Below are 23711 nucleotides of genomic sequence, written 5' to 3'. Positions count from 1 at the left end.
TTTGACTGCAATTAATAAGAAAGCATGATTCTCATACACTTATAGGATGTATTTTGTAGATTTAAATTGTCAGTAGGAAAAGCATTTCCTCCATCTTAGGTGTAATAATTGGGGGCCTGCAAATTAAGATGACAGAAGATACATAAACAAGAGAAAAGGCAGATTTAATCACAGGAAAATATGCCACTCAAAGTTGAGGGTTAGAATTTGTGGCTTATATACCATCTTCATTGGTGAAGGGTGGGGGGGGGGGGGAGAAGGACATTCATGGGAAGACAAATGAGAGAAGGGAAGAGAAAAAGCACCTATAGAAAAAGAAATAACTTTCTGGAAAGATAAATGGGCCCTTAGAGAATAGATGGGCAACGTGATAGTTTTGTGACAATGTCTGCTTAGGTGTGGTGTGGAGACATCTCTCTGGTGATAAGAGTCAGTCTTCCCTGATTGCTCCTAGGGAGGGGACACAAGTCGATTGAGTTCTTTGAGAGGCTCTGCTTTTAGGCAGATAAGAGATTTCAGGAACTCAAATGCTTGCAGCTGAAAGCAGTTTTTAGGCCACAGTGGCACATTCTAGATCTCTTCAAAATATTTTGCAGTTCAGATCACATTACCCCCCGTAATAGCAATTGTAGGTAGTCTGATAGCGAAAGACAGTGTCATAATTCAGGGTTTCTGTGTTTTATTTTGTTAGAAATTTATTAGAAATAGATGGTATTAAGGCATATGCCTTCATAAAACTGATAAAAAGGATAAGTTTAGGCAAAGGTTAGCAGGGTATCAAATTGTTCATAGTAAGGGAGCTGTTTGCCAAACTTAAAATGTATATTTTTCCCTAGAGATGAGTATAAGTTTGATACTTCAGATCATGTCCTTTCAAGTTATAAAAGTGTCTCAGGCGAGTCTTTTGACGCTAATACTGAAACTGAATCACAAACTCTATTTTAGATTTCTAAATGAGCACTCTTAAATGTGATCATTTCAGTATAATATTTAGTAGAACTCTATTATGTTACAACTTCTTATTAAAGTGACACATTATTTGTTACACATGCCTGACAAAGCTCAGGGTCTGGGTAGAAATGCAGACTGGGGAATGTACAGAATCAAGTTCTGACTATTTTTGATTGGCAGCATGTGCAGTTGGTAATCTGAGAGGCTGAGCCTACGATGGTTTGAGATGGTTGTTACTGAACAGGCACAGTGCTGCTGCCAGAAGCCACGGAGGGAGGCTGGCGTTGAGAAACGGGAAGTGTCTTTTGTGGGAGAGACAGAAATGCATGCATCTAATGTACGGGGCAGCTCCAAGAACTATTCCAAATGGTTTCCAACCCCTCGGATCTCTTTTTATCGGGCAGTGCTTACGTATTGCAGTACTGTTAGCTCTGTAATGATACAGTTCCACTCTATAAGGCATTTAGTTGTACATGTGCAGGTGATGTCTTGCAGTACAGAGCAAGTTAGGTGAGATTCCTTGGGTGGTAGGTGTGTTGGGGCTGCAGAACCCATAAAATCCACAGAAAGGAGAAGCAGCCGCTTCTAGGTATAGGAACAACGATGACACCACAACTGCCCTTTATTGAGTGCTTTCTAGGAGCCAGGCTCAACACCCAGCAGTCACGAGTCTGCTTTTGAGGATGAGGACACTAAGCTCCAGAGATGGCCTCTTTCCCTTTCTGCCGAAAAGGCGTGTTTGGGTTAAAGAGATGTGCCTGGCCTCAGTGCCACAGTGTGATCCTATGTGATATTGGACGCACATACATGTGCATAAATAATGAACAACTTTTTAAGTAGAGGACTTAAACTCAGTAAAAAAACATCAAGAAAGCAATAGGGCTGTTTATATTACTTTTAAAATGCCTTATGCTTATCATTTGGGTACTTGAACTGAAATTAAATCTGTGAAACAAAGCACTTGACCAAGGAAGCACTTAGCGCATACATTTTCCATTCATGGGGATCTGATTCCTTCTCATTATGACAGAAGGATTTCCTGGTGTTGGAATTGTGGAGGTTGTGAACACTTGAACTCACACTTCCTGTTCTCAGTGGATCACAGCTCATAACTAGGATGTGATTATCTTTAGGCTAAAGTCCTAAGATGTGGGATCACTGGTCACAAGGCATGTTTTTTTTTTTTTTTTTAAATTTTTTTAATGTTTATTTATTTTTGAGAGAGAGGGAGAGAGCGTGAGCAGGGGAGGGGCAGAGAGAGAGGGAGACAAGGAATCGGAAGCAGGCTCTAGGCTCCGAGCTGTCAGCACAGAGCCTGACGCGGGGCTTAAACTCACGAGCCGTGAGATCATGACCTGAGCGGAACTCGGATGCTCATCCGATTGAGCCACCCAGGTGCCCCACAAGGCATGTGGTTTTTAAGGTTTTGATACAAGTTGCCTAACTGCTGTCTAGAAAGAGTTCAGCAGTTTCCGCTGACACTGGCCCTGCATATGGTGTTCCTTTCTTCACATTCCTCAACATGGACTTTGGTAACCATTTTCATCTTTGCCAACCAGATCGTTGAAAAATTACAGCTCATTGTTATTTTTTTAATGTTTATTTATTTGTTTAGAGAGAGAGTGCCTGTGAGCAGGGGAGGGGCAGAGAGAGAGGGACAGAGAGAATCCAAGGCAGGCTCTGCGGAACCCGACTCAGAGCTCGATCTCATGCACCCTGAGATCATGACCTGAGCTTGAAAGCAAGTTGGATGCTTAACTGACTGAGCTACCCAGATGCCCCATTTGTTGGATTATCAGTGAGCGAGTACCTTTATATGTATACTGCTCATTTGTGTTGTTTTTTTCATTCATTTCACTAATGGCATATTTGTGTTCTTACTGATTTGCAGAAAGTTTCTGTATATTAAGGATACTTTTTTTTTTAATGTTTATTTATTTTGAGTAAGAGAGTGTGCACAGGGGAGGGGCAGAGAGAGAGGGAGAGAGAGAACCCCAGGCAGGCTCCACGGTTGGCAGCCCGACTCGGGGCTTAATCCCAGGAACTGGGAAGTCATGACCTGAGCTGAAATGAAGAGTTGGTTGCTTAGCTGCCTGAGCCACCCCAGCGCCCCTCAGGATACTTTTTTGAGGTACATTTTCCTTGGTTTATTATCTTTTTGCCTGATTTCAGGTGTTCTTGCTGGTTAGAAATGTTAACGGTTTTGTATGATCACAGAACATCCGCATAGTGAGAGAACTCAAGAGAAACGTATTGAGTGAGGAAGTCCCACCTGTGACTTGTACTTGTGGGAAAAACATTGTGGGCGTGGTGGAAGGGTAATGACTTGAGTTCATTTGGGTATCCGTGCACAGCAGTGCTCTTACGTTAGTGAGGTTCTGTTTCCTTTTTTGTGTTTAATTTTTGAGGCTCTGTTTCACAGAATCGGTCGCAGTTCCTGCTGCCCTCCCTAACCCTCCACTTCCCTGATCACTACTGTCCAACTGACAGCTGAGCTGTGGTGCTCAACACCTGTCGCTTCTGGTGCATTTCTGAAATGTGGTTCCTATCCCTGCTCCACAGGACTTTGAAACTTGTAGATAAAGGCACATTATTTACTACCTCTTCTCAAGAATAAACCTGCAGACTTGAGTTCTCTTTGGGCTAAATTGCCCATAACTTCTTCGTTTTTCTTTTTTTTTAAATTATTTTTTAATGTTCATTTATTTTTGAGAGACAGACAGTGTGAGCGGGGGAGAGGCAGAGAGAGGAGGAGACTCAGAATCCGAAGAGGCTCCAGGCTCCAAGCTGTCAGTACAGAGCCCGACGCGGGGCTTGAACCCACAGACCGTGAGATCATGACCTGAGCTGAAGTTGGGAGCTTAACTGACTGAGCCACCCAAGCACCCTATCCCCTAATTTCTTTGTCATAACAAACTGAAATGCTGAGTCATGAAAGTTCTCATTTTTCTCTTTGTGACACTTGGATTGAAATGACATTTGCATGTTAATGAAATGAAGATACAGCACTCAGTTGAACCAAAATTTATTTGCACCTCCATGCATTGTGCTGCTCCAGTTAGCCCTTGTGCTTCTCAGATGTCTGTGATTTGGAAGAGGTTCCCAAACTCAGTGCTTGTTCTACAGAGTGTGAGGTTTGAGAGACAGGTCATAATTTGCGATCTGGCATTTCGCAGGACCAAGTGAACTTTCCTCATCTCAAATGTTCTTATCTGTAGAAAATAAAGATGATATGATACATTGTTTGTTACCAACTCTTTGCAGACCAAGTGTAGAGCTTTTTGAAAAAACAAATTATTGGGTCATGATTTAGGGGTTTTAGTGTTTTCTGGTTGAGTGTTTGGTTCTAAGTTCTAAGTTACTTGATGTGGCTGCTCCCCCCTAGTTGAATGCACACTCTGATTTGGTAAATCCCAAGGCAGCCCTCGGCTCTCCTGTGTGGAGTTTGCTGCGAATGTTATTCTTCCAAAATCCTTATTGGGGGAGCCTTTAGTTTCTTCCATGTTTGGGTCCAGAAGTTGTGCTGTGTAGATTTTCCAAGAGAGTCTTCAGAGCTTGTTTACTGTTGTCTGGGCAGGTCTGCTTCCTGGAGGGCGTTCTTAGGAGTTTCTGCAAGGGCTTTCTGACCCTGCCGTGAGGACTGGGGTAAGCCTTGTGGAGGGTTGTTTCAGCAGAATGACTAGAGCTGATTTGGGGATTATTCTGTTGTGATCTGTGAATCATGCCGGCCCCACATTTCGTTATAGCAGCAGATCCCACTGTGATTTTAACCATTTTTTCATAACAGAGCCTTGCTTTTGGCTGTTGTCTGCATGATTCACATGTGTGCGTGTATCTGTAATCGCTGTGGGCCTTTCTGCATTTTACCCTTTACCTGCCTCTAGGGTCCTATGGAGTGGGGGAGTGGGTAAGTGTTGTTGTAAAAACATTTGAAAGGCTTACATAGGACTTTCATTTGTTTCCTTACCTCCCTTCTGGATTTTGCATTAAAAAAAAAATTTTTTTTTAATGTTTGTTTATTTTTGAGAGAGACAGAGACAGAATGCGAGTAGGTTGGGGGAGAGAGAGAGGGAGACACAGAATCTGAAGCAGGCTCCAGGCTCCGAGCTGTCAGCACAGAGCCTGATGCAGGGCTCGAACTCACGAGCTGTGAGATCATGACCTGAGCTGAAGTCGGACGCTCAACCGACTGAGCCACCCAGGTGCCCCTGGATTTTGCATTTTAAACCATAGTGAAGAATTTTGGATATACCAAACTATATTATGGATTTCATCAAAATAACTCCTATAGGCATATGATGCTTGGTATGTATAAGTGTTAATGTATGAATGTAAATATATCAATATGTTTATATTGTATGATTGTTTTTCTTGGGGTTTGGTTGATTAAAAACACTTTGTAAGTTTCATCCTCTAGATGCTCAGGTTTGAAATTTTTGACTTTGGACTAAATCAGTTTTCCTTACAACTTATTTTTTAATGTTCCATGAGGTAAGTGATAAAAAGATATCTTGGAAGAATTTTTAAAGAATTAATTGGAAATTGTTTTCTCTTGACAGATTTGGAAACACTTAGAATTCAATTAGTATATAATCATATATATACTTGTATATATTTGTATGTAGATATATAATATATATTATATTATAAAATATAAATAGAATTACATTTACTATTTAAATTCTCCTATAGTAAAAAGAAATTTCTAGATATTTTTGGTAGCTTTATAAACGGTCTATTATTTTTTTCCTCTAGTTTAGAAATGAATAGTTTTGAGTCTTTGAGAGTGCCATGCTATAAAATTATGTGTGTTCCACCAAAGTAATTGGAAAAGGAATGAATGTCTAGTTACAAAGGCATCACTGGCTTAATATATCATTGGGGGTCTATAACTTTGAGTTGTCTTAGCAGTAAAAAATCTTATGAAAAAGTGTCTTGAAAACCAGTCATATTACAGCAGGTTGTGTTGGTTGAGTGTGGATATATAGTGAACTGCTGAACCAGGATGCAGACGTGACTGATTCTTGAGTCTAGCTTTTATTTTTACTGAGGTGTGTGTAAGATTTAAACATGCTCTCTCCTTTGACAAGTCTTTCCTTGTTGCAACAGATTCTGTAACTTGCTTGTTGGTTGCTGATGCAGCATTTCAGAAATAGATCAGTGTGGCCCCAGGCAAAAGCTTTGTCTTTTCTCCTTGGATCCCGGCAGAGTGACTTGCCTGGTTGGGAGGGATCCCTCTAAAGCATTTTCCCAGGTTTATTTTGAAGGGAAGGCAAGGGAGCAGAAAGTATTTCTTAGGGAAGCTTAACAGGGCAGAAAAGTTACATGGAGAACAAGAAGTGTAAGGATTTATTTTATTTTATTAAAAAAATTTTTTTTAACGGTTATTCATTTTTGAGAGATGGAGAGAGACAGAGTGGGAGGGGCAGGGGCAGGCAGGGAGGGAGACACAGAATCTTAAGCAGGCTCCAGGCTCTGAGCTGTCAGCACAGAGCCTGATGTGGGGCTTGAACCCACGGACCGTGAGATCATGACCTGGGCTGAAGTTGGTGCCTAACTGACTGAGCCACCCAGGCACCCCCAGGATTTAGTTTAGTTTAGAGTATGGAAATAGGGTAGGGAGATGAGTTTAGCTATGGTGTGCTGCGATTTTACTGATTTAAATACACTAGGGTTTTTTTTTTTTTTTTTTTTTTTTAATGTTTATTTTTGAAAGAGCAAGAGAGAGACAGAGTTTGAGTAGGGGAAGGGCAGAGAGAGGGGGAAACAGAATCCAAAGCAGGCTCCAGGCTCCAAGCTGTCAGCACAGAGCCTGATGTGGGGCTCAAACTGACGAACTGTGAGATGGTGACCTGAGCTGCAGTTGGACGCTTAACCAACTGAGCCGCAGTTGGATGCTTAACCAACTGAGCCATCCAGGCGCCCCCAACACTAATCTTTTTTTAACGTTTATTTTTATTTATTTTTGAGAGAGAAAGAGAGTAAGCTGATGAGGGGCAGATAGGGAGACAGAATTCCAAGCAAGCTCCACGCTGTCAGCACAGAGCCCCATGTGGGGCTTGAACTCACAAACGGAGATCATGACCTGAGGTGAAATCAGAGTTAGATGCTTAACTGACTGAGCCACCTAGGTGCCCCAGCACTTACTTCTTTAACTTGGGGGTTTTTTATACGTAGTTTTAAGGTACGTATAAAAGGTACTGAGGATTAATATGGGTATTGAACACTTTGAATAAGCTTTTGGGTAATCAGATCATAGTAAGTCATTCTATAATTTTGTATAAGATGCTATTCCAAACTGTAGAAAGACTTACTATGATCCGGTTACACAAAGCTTGTTGGTCACTGCCTCTTGTTATAAAGTGGCTTTATGCTCTTCATTGATTTGTCTGCAGTATGGGTATGAGTGGAAGAGGAAAGGCCATGTACTAGCTGAATGACCTTCAGCAAATCACTAAAGGATCCTATGTGGGCTCAGGCAATGTTTGTAGAATTTGAATGAAGAGATTGCCTTATTTCTATTCTGTAGAACTTTGGTATTGTTTGTTTATTTTTGTTTTTGTTTTTTTTATTAAAAAATGTTTGTTTATTTTTGAGAGAGAGAGAGAGAGCGCACGCGCACGCGTGCAAGCAGGGGAGGGGCAGAGAGAGAGGGAGACACAGAATCTGAAGCAGGCTCCAGGCTCTGAGCTGTCAGCACAGAGTCTGATGTGGGGCTCGAGCTCACAGACTGGGTGATCATGACCTGAGCTAAAGTTGGATGCTGAACCAACTTAGCCACCCAAGTGTCCCAGAACTTTGGTATTTTTAAGAAACATGCTGGGAAAGCTATGCAGCCATTATCTTCATTCTGATATTCAGCCTAAACCATGCACGTTCGGGTCTTTGTCCTTTTGGATCTTGACATTAGAAAAGGAAAAATGGGGGCGCCTGGGTGGCTTAGTTGGTTAAGCGTCCGACTTCGGCTCAGGTCATGATCTCGCGGTCCGTGAGTTCGAGCCCCGCGTTGGGCTCTGTGCTGACGGCTCAGAGCCTGGAGCCTGTTTTGGATTCTGTGTCTCCCTCTCTCTCTGACCCTCCCCCGTTCATGCTCTGTCTCTCTCTGTCTCAAAAATAAATAAACGTTAAAAAAAAAAAGGAAAAATGAATTTTCTACTTTAGAGTTATTACTGATATAGATTTTTTTACTGATAACAGAATGCTAGAGCCAGAAAAGAAATGAAAAATAGGTAAAATAAAAGCCTATAACTTTCTATTTAGTTTGAACTTGAGGCGAGGCAGGCTGTGGGTTTTAACTGAAAGAAAAGAGTAGGTCCAGGAGAGTAAACAATAGATTGAGGGAATGTTAAAAGCCTGAGTTGTTAAATATAGTTGGAGAGCCCTCTCTCTCTTTTTTTTAAATGTAAAACTTCCTTGTTTATTTGTATAGAGTGGTTTGTCTGAGTAAAAGCATGTGTTTAAACCCTACTTTAAGCATAAAAACATGTTTAATTGAATGTAATCGCCATGTACTGGATTTGCTACTCACTTTGGAGCAGTCTCAGCTACTAAAATAACATAAGGGAGGATAAACTAAATCAAGAGGTTAAGACAGATGTGCTTAAGTGAGCTTATTTGTAGCTCCTATACTAATTAAAACAAGTTGACAAAATAGTTTTGTAGTGACTTCCCTTTATGTATAGGACTTAGTGTGTTTTTTTATGTAGTAGAGGAACAGGTCTCAAAATACTTGAGACAAAGAAAGTAAATTAATAAAGCTTCTTAGTTTTCACTTAAAAATATACTTACCAGTTAATCAAGAAATGACACGCAAACCTTCCGTGAATTCAAGGTGTGGTACTGGGTAGCGGTGGGCTCCGGTTAGCCTTCTACTCGGTCTTTGTCCACTTGTTTTCCTCTGACCTGCTTCCTGCACTGCGGCCACAGGGGGAGACCCTGGCTGAAGCCGAGGCTTTGCTTTCAGGCCTGGTGGGTGATCAGGTGGGAAGGCCAGACTAGGGCCTAACTGTGGAGCTCTTTGATCTGAAGACGTGCTGTTCAGTGTTGGAGTTGCTGAGTTTCCTGAGTGTGTGGATGATGTAACCACAGTGTAATTTTCAGAAGGCTGACTTCAAAGTGCTAGTCAAGCATTTTTGCTTGTGTGACCCCTAAAAGAATTGAAGAACCCAGAGTTCCTCTTGCACATGTAATGTTGTTGCACCCAGTTGTTTAAAGGTTTAACTAGATGCAGAGGATACCATTTCCAGTGTATCGTAAACGTCACTTAAATGTATTTAAAGAGAATCCCAATGTCATAGTAACTTGATAACCATTTGTCAGCCATTTAAAAAATAATAAAAATTTTACATTTTTTCTCTATTTCTGTTCATTTCTTACCCAGAATTTGATTCTAAGACCAAGTATTTTCCCGGTTTTCTATAATAGAATATACATACAAACAAGTTTATATTAAGAAGCACTGTTGGAATGGCAGAATAAGGACGTCTAGAAACCTTCTCTGTAAAAGCAGTGAGAACAAAGGCAAAAATGATTAAAATCAACCTTTTCAGAACTCTGGAAATTAGCCATAGGCTTGCAGTAATCCCAGGAGTGTGCATTCAAGGAAAATGTTGTCTTTTAACTCGCTCTGTTCCCACTCCCTCTCCCTGGCTCTGTGGTAGCTTTAAACAAGTAGCGTAGGATCACTGGATGGGAAAGACAGGTTTGGAGTCCCCAAAAGCCCTAGAGCCAGAGATTTGCCACTGTGTGACTCCTCCGGAAGCTCCCTGGTAAAGCCTCATTCCCAGGGCTTGTCTGTATTTGGCCGGGCTCAGAGGTTACTCCGTGGTAAAGCCCTCTTCTTAGGTTTTTCTGTTGAAAACAATCAGCAGCCATTGTTTAACATCACAACTGCCTGCGGCGGTGGTGTCCACTGGGGCAAAGAAGAAGCTTGGCCAAAAAAACTTAAGAAAATCTTGGGAATGAGATGTCCATTGGGGGCTTATGAAAAGCTCTGCTGTATCTCTGGAGCTCTAGAAGACGATGCCCATGGGCAGGACTGCACACATGCCCAGGAAACGCTTGAAACCCTGTTCTCACCTCGGGCCTTGAGGCTCTGCACCAGCAGAAAGTAGAGGCTTAAAACAGTTGTAAACCGCTGAAGCATGGAAGACATGTGCCAGCACACGCACAGAGCCCTTTGCTGAAGGGTGGGAGACTTGTTCAAGGCATTTAGGGAAGTCTCTCTTCAGTGTTTAGCTCCGTTATCACTAAGCAACTGAGCAGAGACCTCAGTGGCTGCACATGACAAGATACAGACTTCATCGAATTAGTCCAAGAAAAGCACTAAACAAACAGCAATAGCAACAATAGCAGCGACAGCATGTCTTGTGAGGAGAGGGAATCTGATTTTCAGAATTGCCACCATACAGTTTTAAAGTGTTCAGTTTTCAACAAAAAAAGTGTCAGACAGGGGCGCCTGGGTGGCTCAGTTGGTTAAGCGTCTGACTCTGGGTCTCGGCTCAAGTCATGATCTCACGGTTTGTGAGCCCCTGCACTGACTCCACGGAGCCTGCTTGGGACTCTCTCTCTCCCTTTCTCTCTGCCCCTCCCCTACTCTCATGAAGTTTCCCTCTATCTCTCAAAATAAATAAAGAAACTTAAAAAAATAAGGTAGTCAGAAATATTAAAGAATGGCTTATGATCTTATTCACCCCTTGCATCCCCTATGTTCAACTCTGCACTGGCCACGTAACAGGTGTCCAAAAACATTTGAATTGACTTGGATTGATTAGCAGGTAGTTGTAAGTAGCTGATTTTAGAGACCCTATGTATTTTCTTTCTTCTTTTTTTAATGTTTATTCTTAGAGAGAGAGAGAGTGTGCAGGGGAGGGACAGAGAGAGAGGGAGACACAGAATCCGAAGCAGGCTCCAGGCTCTGAGCTGTCAGCACAGAGCCCGACACAGGGCTCGAACTCACAAACCACGAGACCATGACCTGAACCAAAGTCAGACGCTTAACCAACTGAGCCACCCAGGCGCCCCAGTGTATTTTCTTTCTTCTGTAGTAAGTGTTTAACCCTAAGACAAACCCTGGTGTTTTTATTACATCTCCTAGAACATGATCCTTATTAAATGACATTTTTAAAAGCCATCCATTTGTCCAAATGTGTGTTGATTACTATCTTGGAAAATTTGAAGGCTCTTTAGGCAATTATATATAGTAAATCCGCTAAAAAAAAACTGACTTATTTGGAGACCAGATCACTTTGAAATATTTCCTATGTGAAGTTTATCTTTATAGTTTGAATTTTTAAAGCATTTTGAGAATATAACTATTATACTTTTATTTTGCAGATGTCCAGATCTCTAGTGACCTATAGTCAAGTTGTCACATGTTATTTGACTTTTTTTCTTTCTCTTTCATTCATTCATTCATTCATCCATTCATTCTTTTATTTTAGAGAGAGAGGGCATGAGCTGGGGAGAGGGAGAGAGAGAGAATTTTGAGCAGGCTCCATGCTCAGGGCAGAGCTTGACTCAGGGCTCCATCCTGTGACCCCGGGATCATTCCCAAATCAAGAGTTGGATGCTCAACTGCCTGAGCCACCCAGGTTCCTTGACTTCTTTGTTTAATGATTCTGAGGATTTTGGTGTGTCAGACCTAGTGAATTGAGTTAAGACTACTTATCAGCACATGGTGATTTAAAAATCTGGCCTCGAATCCATAATATTGGCTGATGACAGACTTTTACAATTTTCATGATCAGTTGTGATGGTGGAAGAAATTCAGGGTTGTCGTGAACTTATTGATTCATTCCAGGAGTACAAAAAAGGAAACTGGAAATACTGATATCATCACCTCTATGCATACAGTGTTATCAATATTTCCTGTTTCCAGATCTCATTTTGCATATTTTTCATCATCTTTGACTCCAGTGTCTGAAAAAAGATGAAGTAGACCTGTAGACTGGCAAGCCTCAAAATCCTGTGTCACTGCAAGGAGAAGTTGCTGCCCGAATTTGCACTGGTGCCAGGCAGGGAGGCGAGGGCTGATTAGGATCTTTGAGAATGTGGTCAGAGTTCCAAATGATGATGACGGGTTCCTGCAGCAGCTGATGCTGAGCTGGCCAACATTCAAAGAGTGACGCGTGAAAGGGGAACCCAGAGAGTAAGCAGTTGTTTACTGGCATTCGTAAACAAGGCCCCAAATGACCGGGGTTTACAATGATCATGAAGTTAAAACTGAATTGTTAAAGGACTTGGTTAGCCAAACCATAATTCTCTTTTGAGGACTAGTTTGGGTTTATAGTAAGTTGAAGGCCCTTGTCTTTTCTAGTTTTTGTTTCACGATTTTCTTTTTGTAAGTATATATGAACACCACAAATCTCCAATGGAAGAACATTTTGGGGTTTTCACTAGAGCAAGTAAAAGTAAAGTGCAAGGTTTTTTTTTTCCCCCCACTGGAAATCATAGTCCATGTAGACAGGTACATGTGTATAAAATTACACGGATAAGGTTATATCCAGTTATTCGTAGAAAAACTCATGTACATATATGAATGTGTGCACCTGCTTTCTTTCTTCCTGTCTATCTGTCTGTCTTTTGTAGGCTCCATGCCCGATGAGGGGTTTGAACTCACGACCCTGAGATTGAGAGTCGTATGCTCTACCGACTAAACCAGCCAGGCAACCCGCACCTTATTTTAATTGACATCTGTTATAAACTTATTTTTTCTTTTAATTCTTGTATATTAGAGTGCATGTATCTATGGTTAGTTTACCAATGAATATGACTTTTTCTTATTAAAACAAGTTGCCATTATAATTGCTAATGCCATTAATGGAGACCAGATAACCTCAATAATGTATTATTCTCCCCATAAAGTTGTTACATTGACACTTTTTTTTTTAACATTGATGTTTCTTTTTAAATTTATTTTTTTAATGTTTATTTTTGAGAGAGAGACAGAGCGTGAGCAGGGGAGGGGCAGAGAAAGAGGGAGACACAGAATCCAAAGCAGGCTCAGCAGTCAGCACAGAGCCCAACACAGGGCTCGAACTCACAGACTGTGAGATCATGACCTGAGCTGAAGTCAGACGCTTAACTGACTGAGCCACCCAGGTGGCCAACCTTGATGTTTTTTTTCTTTTTTTTTTATTAGAAAAAAAAATTTTTTTTTATTTTTATTTTTTTTTTATTAAAAAAAAATTTTTTTTTAACGTTTATTTATTTTTGAGACAGAGAGAGACAGAGCATGAATGGGGGAGGGTCAGAGAGAGAGGGAGACACAGAATCTGAAACAGGCTCCAGGCTCTGAGCTGTCAGCACAAAGTCCGACGCGGGGCTCGAACTCACGGACCGCGAGATCATGACCTGAGCCGAAGTCGGACGCCCAACCGACTGAGCCACCCAGGCACCCCCAAAAAAATTTTTTTTAATGTTTATCTTTTTTATTTTTGAGACAGAGAGAGAGCATGAGCAGGGGAGAGGCAGAGAGAGAGAGAGACACAGAATCGGAAGCAGACTTCAGGCTCTGAGCTGTCAGCACAGAGCCCCATGCGGGCTCGTCAACTGCAAGATCATGACCTGAGCCAAAATCAGATGCTCAACTGACTGAGCCACCCAGGTGCCCCCATTGATGTTTCTTAAGTAGCCATCCCAAGAGGATGAGATTGGAATTGGCTGGACTCCTCTAGTTGTCAGTGGTGATGTGTTTCAGGACTAGGTTCAGATTATGTGGCCACATCTTTATCACTTGTCATTTCTCAGTTCATTGCACTTTTTCTGCCTCTCCCCATAGATCTAGTTTCCGAGGTAAATTTGGGACTCTCCTTTTCATATTTGCAGGACATGAATTCCCGGGTTTGATAGGTGAGGGAGGAGAAGGGGTGCAGAGGACGTAAAGACAATGCTCTTGAGAAGAGCCAAGTGGAGACAAGAGTGGGCCCACAGGATGCCAGTGCCCAAGAAGTCTAGCTTTTGTGGTTAGAGCCAAGGAGGGGACCCCTTGACGGAGCTGTCCGAGCCCATTTCACCACTGTCTCAGTTTCACCAGTGAGGCTGGGAGCAAGTGGGTGGAGGTGGGGGGAGGGACATATGTGGACCAGGTGGACCGAGGCCTGGGTTGGCCGGCAGAGTAGAGTGACGGGAGCAGCCCTGGCTGTGTCTGAGAGAAGAGAAATGATGAAATGGGAATGGGTGGAGGCTTGAGTATGGATAGCAGGGTCTGAAGCTCCGGGAGCTGACCCAAGGGAAAGTAGAGAAGATGTGTGCGGTGGATGAGGTGAGTGGTTCAAGGACAGAGAGCGCTTGTGCTTGTCCACAGGGTGCTTCTCTGAGGAGTGGAGTCCAGGGCATGGCAGAGAGGATGGCCCTCCTGAAATGTGCTATGTTTTATGGGACCCATGGGGTCAGTGGGGCACTCAGGCCTCCCCTCTCCCTTTGCACCCTTCTCCGGTTGACCTTGGCAGGTAAGGCGGGAAAGGGGTGCCGTGGCACCTGTCAGGTACAGATTTTAATATATGTTAGGCAAAACTGATTGGAAAGTTAGGAAACAGGTGGTGAATGGGTTTATTCTTTTTGATCACTTATATTCTTCTTCCTAAAATAAGGTGGTTTTCAAAAATACATGTAATGCTAGAAGGTAAGTAATAAATGAGAATATTAGTACCAGGGACGATACTATTAGGAAAAATAACCAATGTCCTGAGTCATTATAAGAGGTAGATCACAAATTTGGCTTCCATATTTTTTGCACACAGAAGGAGGAAGCGAACAGAAGCAGTGCTGTACTCCACAGCGTCCGTCAGATTAAAGAACAAAAACGGTCACTTAGCCACTTCTAAAGCACTATAAAATACTGAGCAATGGCCATGACAATTATCCTTTTATAAATAACAACAAAAAAAAATTTACTAGGCTTGCTCACATCATTAGAAGCAGTCTGTCCAGAGAAGGAAACAGTGTGGGCTAGGTAACCAACTCTGTGATACCTGGCTTCACTGAGGGATAGCTTTTATCTAGTATAGGAGTCTGGTACCCAGACGCCTCCAGAGTCTTGGCACGAAGAAGTAGGGCTGGAGTGCAGTCCTGGAAGACCTGGAGAGTAGGAGATGCACCTAAAGGCATTTGGGCTCATATTCTGTAACAAACAATCCTGTACTGGTTTAAGAAGTCACACTGCAGGCCAAAACACACCACAGGAACTCTGATCTAGAGGAACGTGAGGACATCATCCAAGAAAACTTTCTTAAAAATTGTTTCTCTCAGCTGAGCTTTTGGAAGATACCGAGCAGCAGTGAGTTGTGGGTCGTATTCTCTGACGGGTACCTGGTCTGCAGATGACCCATGTTGCCAGTTAATCATGCAGCTATATTGTTTTGGACTTGGTGGACAGATGAGGAAGGAGGTAAAGCCATTTGTCTTTTTAGCTGAGGCCACTGGGAATTGTAGGGGAGGACAACTTTTCCCTTCTTCCCTTCCGGATTCTTTGGCTGACCTAATAATTAAATTGACATAAGACGGATTAACAGGAGGAAAACAAATTTAATTATATATTTATGAGAGCCACACGAAGACATGAGAGGCTTTCTGACAGGCAATTGAAGTTTATATGCCACTATGAATTAAAAGAGAGTAGATATAGGAGTCAGGGACTTCAGAGGGGAGGAAGACAATTTACAGGAAGATGGGAAGAGCAGATGTTTGGTAAACAAGTGTTTGCCCTGCAGAGAGATCTTTGTTATGTGTGTGGCGGGGGGGGGGGGGTGGGGGGGGTGGGGGGGGGTGGGGGGGGTGGGGGGGGGGTGGGGGGGGGTGGTAGTCATCTTTGGTAATACCTCTCCTCCTGGTACTGGCTCCCTGTCTAAATTTTTAGGGCGGGGGGGGGGGGGGAGGTAAAAACTCTTCTTGAGTCTGTTTTGCCTTGATTATCTTAAGCTCTGGGGTGGCCTGCCTTGAACCACATCAGAATCTAGAGGTAAGGGGAAAGGGCCAATTCCACTGTGGCCTTTGGTCTCCAGGCACCATTTTGGGCCCACCAAGAGAGAAGAGATAGGCCATCATTTTGGGGATGCCATGCTGTAACTTAGGTGGTAAATGGGTATCACATATAAAAAAATTTAGGAGTTTTGATTATGGCCACATTTTGAATATTTGTGCTGGCAAAGGAGAGCACATTGACCAAGATAATCAAGTTCTGTGGTGTTTCAGAAGAGCAAGGAAAATTCTTAAAATTGGAATAAAGTACTGAAGGATGACAGGAGGTCTTTTCTGGGGTCTTTAGAAATGGGATTGTTTAAAAGCAATCTTCTGAGTGGGAGAAGATATATGCAAATGATATATCTAATAAAGGGTTAATATCCAAAATATATAAAGAACTTACACAAGTTAACACCAAAAAACCAAACAATCCGATTAAAAAATGCACAGAGGACCTGAATAGACATTTTTTTCCAAAGAAGACCTACAGATTGCCAACAGACACATGAAAAGATGCTCAACATCACCAATCATCATGGAGATGCAAACCAAAACCGCAATAAAATGAGAATATCACTGCATGCTTGTCAGAATGGCTAGAATCAGGAAAGCAAGAAATACACGTGTTGGCAAGGATGTGGAAAACTGTTGGTGCGAATGTAAATTGGTACAACCACTGTGCAAAACAGTATGGAGGTTCCTCAGAAAATTAAAAATAGAAATACCATATGGTTCATTATTTCCACTATTGGGTATTTACCAAAGGAAATGAAAACACTAGTTGAAAAAGATAACCTGCACCCCTATGTTCATTGAAGCATTATTTATAAAGAGCCAACTTGTGAAAGCAACCGCAGTGTCCATAGAGGAATGGATAAAGAAGATGTGGCATATGCAATATGCATGCATATATACATACAGTGGAATAGTAGTCATAAGAAAAGGTAAGATCTTCCCATTTGCAACAACATGGATGGACCTATAGGGAGGGTATTATGCTAAGTAAAATATGTCCGAGAAAGATAAATGCCATATGATTTCACTTATATGTGGAATCTAAAAAACGAATGACTAAATGAATCTAAAGACCAAATAGACTTAAATACCCAGAATAGACTGGCTGCCAGAAGGGAGGTGGGTGAAGGAATGGGTATAATTGGTGAAGGGGATTAAGAGGTACAAACTTCCAGTTATAAATAAGTCATGGAAATGGAAAGTATAGCATAGTCAATAATATTGTAATAACTTTGTATGGTGACAGGTGGTTACTATACTTACCATGGTGGTGAGCATTGAGAGTTGTATACAATTGTGGAATCCCTGTGTTTTGCACTTGAAACATAAAAACATTGCACGTAAATTACACCTCAATAATAAAAGAAATGGGATAGTTTAACACTTGGGCAGTCTCTCTGCAGTTACGTACAGATACGCTCCTGCATGTACATACATACTTAACCTGGAGTTGTGTTCCCATTTTATGATCCTGTGATTTGGTTCCAAGAGCTCGTGAACCTGTCTTTTCCTCCAGGGTGAGTGCAGGCAGTACATGTAATGCTGTGTACTTCTCTGTGGTCCAGCTCCCTCTGTGATCCAAGCAAAAGAAAGGCAGCCTGCTCATTTATTTCCTAGTGCAGTGTGATCCCATTATATGCAAATTAAATTATGCAAATTCCAACTAATGACAAATAATATTAATAAAAGATTCACATGATGTGCAAAATTTCAGTGGATCCACTCCCCCAAATTATGTACCAAGCTATGTCATTTTCAAGCTGGCAGTTCAACTGAATTATACAAATGCTTTGGGGTGCCTGGGTGGGTCAGTTAAACTTCCCACTCTTGGTTTTTGGCTCAGGTCGTGATCTCACAGTTTTAGAGTTCAAGCTCCACATTGGGCTCTGCGCTGTCAGATTGGAATTCTCTCTCTTTGTCTTTGCCCCTCTTGCATGTGTGCTCTCTCTCTCTCAAAATAAATGAACTTAAAAATAGTTGCTGTTATAAAAAAATAAAAAAAATGCTTTGATACCCAGGGGCATCACCTTTTCTTACAAACAGAAATACCTACTAACCCTTGGCAATATTATGTAAACTTTTTTTGTTTCTTTTTTTAATGTGGACTCTTTGTTTATAGAACTGTTTTCGGGTACCTGGCTGGCTCAGTTGGTAGAGCATGTGCCTCTTGGTCTCAGGATTGTGAGTTTAAGCCCCACATTGGGCATGGAGCCTACTTAAATAAACTTCTTGAAGGATTTTAATGATATTTATTATTTTAATGATATTTATATATACTTATATATTTCATGATATATAATGATATTATATTACATTTTAAAGTGATTATCATACTTCAAGTCTATCTTTGAAAATATCCAGGTGTGCTAATATTGTGCTGAAAAACACCCTGAAAATTGGTAACTTTTAAACAGAAATGTGATAAAACATAGTATGATAGGCCATGTCAATTTATGAGATACAGCTGAGAAATCATTAGAGATAATGCTGATATTAAAAAGCAACAGTAAAGAAAAATAGAACACAATGACTACAGATTTATGTGTTCTGAGGATGCATTCCCCACAACCTTTCCCTTAGTTATGGGAGTTCTTCAGGGACACATCCCATGAATCAAATGTAGCCATGCTTTATGAATCCCTGATACAAGTAAGTATCAGACAAGATACTTACTTGTCTGACTGGGAGTAGAACACCTTTAAAGGGTTAGAAGAAGGAAATTTTGCATCTGTTTCTTCAAGACTTGCCAGTAAACATTTAGTGAATTATTTTATGCGTGCCACCCTGCTTTGTTGTGGGGAAGAAGTGCATTTCTTGCCCTTATTTATGTGAAGGAGAAAGGAGGATGGTCTCTTTCTGGTTGTAGCTTTGCGCTAAGTGCTTTCAAAGTCCTTTGGTTTTTACGTCACATAATGTAAAGTGATAGGGCTTCTAATAATTTCTTAAATTTAAATGTTGGTTAATAAGTACTGGGCACCGTGTGGACTGCTTTAATAACTCACTTAATCCTCATGGCACCCCTTTGAGATAGGTACTGTTACTTGTGCCATTCTACAGGGAAGAAGGCAGGAGCCCAGGGAGGTGACGTGATTTGCCAAAGATCTTAAAACTATTAAATTGCAGAGCTGAGAAGTCAGATCCAGGCTGGCTGTCTCCAGAGTTGCTGTCCTCATTGACCAATCTCTGTGGCCTCTCAGGAAGCTGGAGATGAGGATCCTCGCTTCAGAAACTTCATACGCTGAGGGGAATTAGCTCCAAAAACAAGGGGATGTGTTCCCCTGAAGAGGAATTATTGTATGGAAAAGATACGTGTAGTAAAATAGTGGTTCAGAAACCCTGCGGTTTGTATTTGGTAACTGCATACTGAAAGAGGGTAGAATAGATTATGGGAAGTTTGTAGAAGTGAGGGTGAGGGCCAGGCTGTACCTTGAAATTGGAGTCCCGGGATGAGTCTGGGAGGCCTGTTAAGAACAGTGAGCCCCAAGGGTTCACCCCTCACCCCTTCCCTGTCCTTCAGCTCTTCTGTCACCACAGAGTACTAAATCTGGTTGGGCCGTGCTTTCCTTCACCAAGACGTTTATTAAACAGTATGATTTTCATAGTAGTGGGCTTACACGGATGCATGTGACCAAGTCCCTACCTTAGATTTTGCCTGGAGAGCCTTGTGTGACTTCAGAAGACCCTCCTCACTAACCCGCTGCCCTGCTGAACCCCCCACCTGTTTGTGATGCTTGCGACTATTTTAAGAGGGATGAAACATTTAATTTTACAGTTGAAAAGCTGACAATGGCAATGTCTGTCTGGTTTATGGGGCTCCAGTTAGTGTGGATGGGTGTGTCGAGGGGTTTGGGTTTGTTGGACAGCCAGCGTAGATGACTACCGTCAGATCCTTCTCTTTTAATAGGTGTGGGAGCACAGAGACCTGCCTCGGGTGGGGGGTGGGAGACGGGATACCAGATGAGAAGTCTGGGAAGAGTGACAGACTTTACCCAAGTGATGTCACCTAGCTAGTTCATTGTCGAGACTTGAAACTACTTGAGATTTTTGCCCAGAATGAGGTGATCCCTGATTATTTTCACTTGGGCAGGGAGAAATTGCAGCTGAGTCCTAAGTATCTGATGATGAAGCGGTAAAAACGCACTGGAGGGTTTATATACATCGTGTAAAAGCAATGTTGACTGCATGAAGGAACAGTGCCCCGTATTCCTTGTCCATCAGACTGTCTCAGCTTTAGACTGATGTCCTGAGGAATGTACGTGGCTTGGGCCCTCACTGAACGGGGGGTGGGGTCCCTTCTTCCCTCTCTCCCATTAAAGATTCAGTTGTATCAGATCAGTCTGTAGTATATTTATACCTTCACCTTTGTGGAACTCCTTTTTTTAAAAAAATTTTAACGTTTATTTATTATTGATAGAGCATGAGCAGGGGAGGGGCAGAGAGAGAGAGGGGGACACAGAATCCGAAGCAGGCTCCAGGCTCAGAGATATCAGCACAGAGCCCGATGTGGGGCTCAAATCCACAAACTGTGAGATCATGACCTGAGCGAAAGTCGGATACTCCACCAACTGAGCCACCCAGGTGCCCCAGGAACTCCAATTCTTAAGAGCTAGGAATTTTGTAAATTTAGAGACCACTTTCAGGAAGCAATCCAGTGCATGTCTGTAACACTGTCATTTGTTATGGGTGCGATTTGAACACTGTGCTATTTGTTAGAGTTCCGAAATCTTTCCCTGTCTGTTTTAGTTACCTGTAAAACTTTGGAGATTGAAAAAGAGACATGGCCTCATTTCATTTCCTTACGTTCTGAACCCCTTTTGTGGGTCCAAAACATTAGGTAAGAAAAGTAGGCAATATATTGGAGCAGTTTGCGTTGAGTTCTGGAGCCAGAGGCACAGGTATCCAGTGACGGTGGAGGTAGCAGGAAGAGTTGTGGCAGAACTGCGGAGAGAGCCTCCACATACGTTTTAGCGTGAATGAGGGCAAGCATCTTTGTTCTCTCTTTACAGAGGAGGAAGCAGGAAACTGCCGCACGTCAAACGGCTAGTCACCCAACCCCCTCGCGCATCGTTCCCAGCTGCCTTTCCAGTGTGGACAGTGGGAGGGAGAGGGCAAGTCTGAACCAAGCCTAGAAGGAAATCGTGTCTGCACGCAGACGCCAGCCCTCCGTGGCTTCATCGGAAGGCTGCGTGAGATGTGAGAAGCCTGTCCCAAGTCCTCGCGCAGGACCCGAGTCTCACCCTGGTACTCACCCTGGTCCCCGGAGCCTTGCCGTGGGGCTGGCGGTGTGTAATGTTTGGTCTCAAGCCCTTGTCTTTGTTTTGGAGGCCCAGCCACAAAGGGCCACATCGGAGTGGCTGAGATGTAAACGAGTGCGCCGGCAGGTTGGAGCGGGGGGTCTCTTCGTGGCAGAGCCGCGGAGGGGAGATTGTGGGCGAGCACGGCTGCGGTCGGGGTGGGGCAGTGATGGGCAAGAGGGGAGCTGTCCGGCCTCCTCTGATCCACACACACCTTTCTGCCAGAGCGCTCCGCGCGAGTTGCTGCTTCTCCCAGCTCCAAAGACCCGGTTCGTAGGCAGGGCTCAAAATTGCTTCCGTGATGTATTTGCGGCTTTTCAACAAATATGTAAATAGGACTTTTCTCCTCTTAATCTACCTTCTTTAATGTGGAAATACTTTAAAGAGAAATATCAAGCCAGTCTCGGCATTTAAGATTTAAAACTTTGGATGTTGTGAATGCCAAGGTATAGTTAGGCCATTCTTTGATTTCTTTCGTCCTGGGTTAATATCACTTTGGCTACTGCTATTACATTTCAGAGGCATTCTCTCCAAAGCTGTTTCTCTGAAGGATAGATAAAAGCAACTGAACTTTGTTTAATTGACTAATTAACATTTTAAAGGACACTAAAGGTCACAGCCCAGGGGACTGCAGTTAATTTTGCCCAGTTTACAGACCATTTTTCTACCTCATCTCAGTGTGCTTCAGTACTAGGCCTTTCTCTCTGTGTAGGATTTCGGCTTGCTCTCTTCCTTCTCTGCTTGTCGGGTTGGGTTTCTTTTGCCAGTGTCATTTTAATGCAGCTTCATTAGCACAGGATGTGTGCAAGGCCTAGGCCTAGTGATGCCAGGAACACAGAGGGAAGAGGCATCCTGTCTGAAGTTATCACCTGGTGGGACCACTGTGGGGACTCAAGTAAGGTTCAGACCAGACTGTGGTCGGGAGGGGGTGGTTCTGGTGAAATCAGTGTCTAGAGGTGGGCCTTGAAGGATGGGAGGAAAGGGAGAAGGTTTTCTATGTGCCAGGCCCTGCTCTGAGTGCCACTCGTGTGTTGGTATATTTTGTCCTTACAACAACCATATAAAGTACATTCAGTTGTTACCTGCATTCCGTACAGGAAATTTTTTTTTTTTAATTTTTTTTAATGTTTATTTATTTTTGAGAGAGACAGAGACAGAATGCAAGTGGCTTAGGGGCAGAGAGAGGGAGACACAGAATCCGAAGCAGGCTCCAGGCTCTGAGCCGTCAGCACAGAGCCCAATGTGGGGCTCGAACCCACAGAGCTGTGAGATCGTGACCTGAGCCAAAGTCAGGCGCTCAACCGACTGAGCCACCCAGGCGCCCCCCGTACAGGAAATTAAGACAGAAGTGACTTGTCCGGGAGCACGCAGCTCAGCAGTGGTACTGCTGGGATTCTAGCTCGGGCAGTCTGGTTGAGAGTCCATGCTGTGAATTGCTACACTAGGCCGGTAGGATTTGGACAAATGAAGATTAAGGATTGTGGGCTCCTAGGTGGTAGATGGGGGAACCACAGTGATCAAAGGAATGGAGGTAGACAAGTTGGGTAGGGCCTTTGACCGACGCCCGGAGTTCCACGCCGAAGGGGAAGATTGTAACACACGAGTGCCATAGGCTGTATGGGTGCCGTCACCTATGCTGGTGGAGTGCTGTATTTGTGATCCAGTGGGCAGGGGTGAGGTCGGGAAGGGCTTTGAGTGGCACAGTTGCAGAGCTCATTGCCTCTCCTACTGTTAAAGCTATCCTGAATTTTTGGCATTCGTTCCCTGAGTAGATATACATGTTTAGGTCCCTACTCTTACTGGCCTCTTCCCATTCTTTTCCCTTTCTTCTACAGTTGTACTTCTGGGAAGAGTTTTCTGGAAGGTCATCTGTACTACTATTTTACCTCACCATCTACTCTTCACCATCCACCTCTGATCTGTCCCCTGTCATCCCACTGGAACTGTTCTTGCTAAGATGTCACTGACTGGCTTACTGACCATTCTGGTGAGGACTTTTCAGTCTTTAAGTTACCCAGTAGTTTCCAACGAGGGGCAGTTTTTTTTTCCCTCTGCCCACCCAGGGGATAGCTGGCAGTGTCTGGAGACATTTTGGGGCGTCACAGTTGAGGAGGGTGGTGTTCCTGGCACCTAGCAGAAATGCTGCTAAATGTCTTACAGTGCACAGGACACTGCCCACAACAAAGAAGTACCCAGTCCAAAATGTCAGTAGTGCAGAGGTTGAGAAACAGTGATCTCTGGGGGATTTCCTAGTCCTCTGTTCTTGTAACTTTCCAGCTGCCATGATAGAATTCTCTCCTGACTTGTCTTTCAGTGAATCCTCAGTTCATTCCTTACTAGGCTCTGTGGAGGACTCTTCTCCTGCCTTTTAATGTTGCCTCTCAGGATTCGTTTCCTCTCCTCACATTCCTCTTGGGCTAACTCCTCAGTCCAGGGATTTAACCTCCACCTCTGGGTGTGTAGCTGCACATCTGTATTCGGGCCCCAGGT

The 23711-nt window shown here is 43.1% G+C and overlaps 1 protein-coding gene across 2 annotated transcripts in view; it reads left to right on the top strand.

Moving 5' to 3' along the window:
* Window positions 1–23711, top strand: part of HECA (hdc homolog, cell cycle regulator) — a 50038-nt gene that overhangs the window by 10982 nt on the left and 15345 nt on the right. The gene's annotated exons all lie outside the window — the stretch shown is intronic.

The sequence above is a fragment of the Panthera pardus genome, unplaced genomic scaffold (assembly GCF_024362965.1).
Source record: "Panthera pardus isolate Hobbes unplaced genomic scaffold, ASM2436296v1 HiC_scaffold_17, whole genome shotgun sequence".
NCBI classification, from domain to species: Eukaryota; Metazoa; Chordata; class Mammalia; order Carnivora; family Felidae; genus Panthera; species Panthera pardus.
The sequence above is the reverse complement of the archived record's forward strand: the minus strand, read 5'-3'. Positions and strand labels throughout refer to the sequence as shown.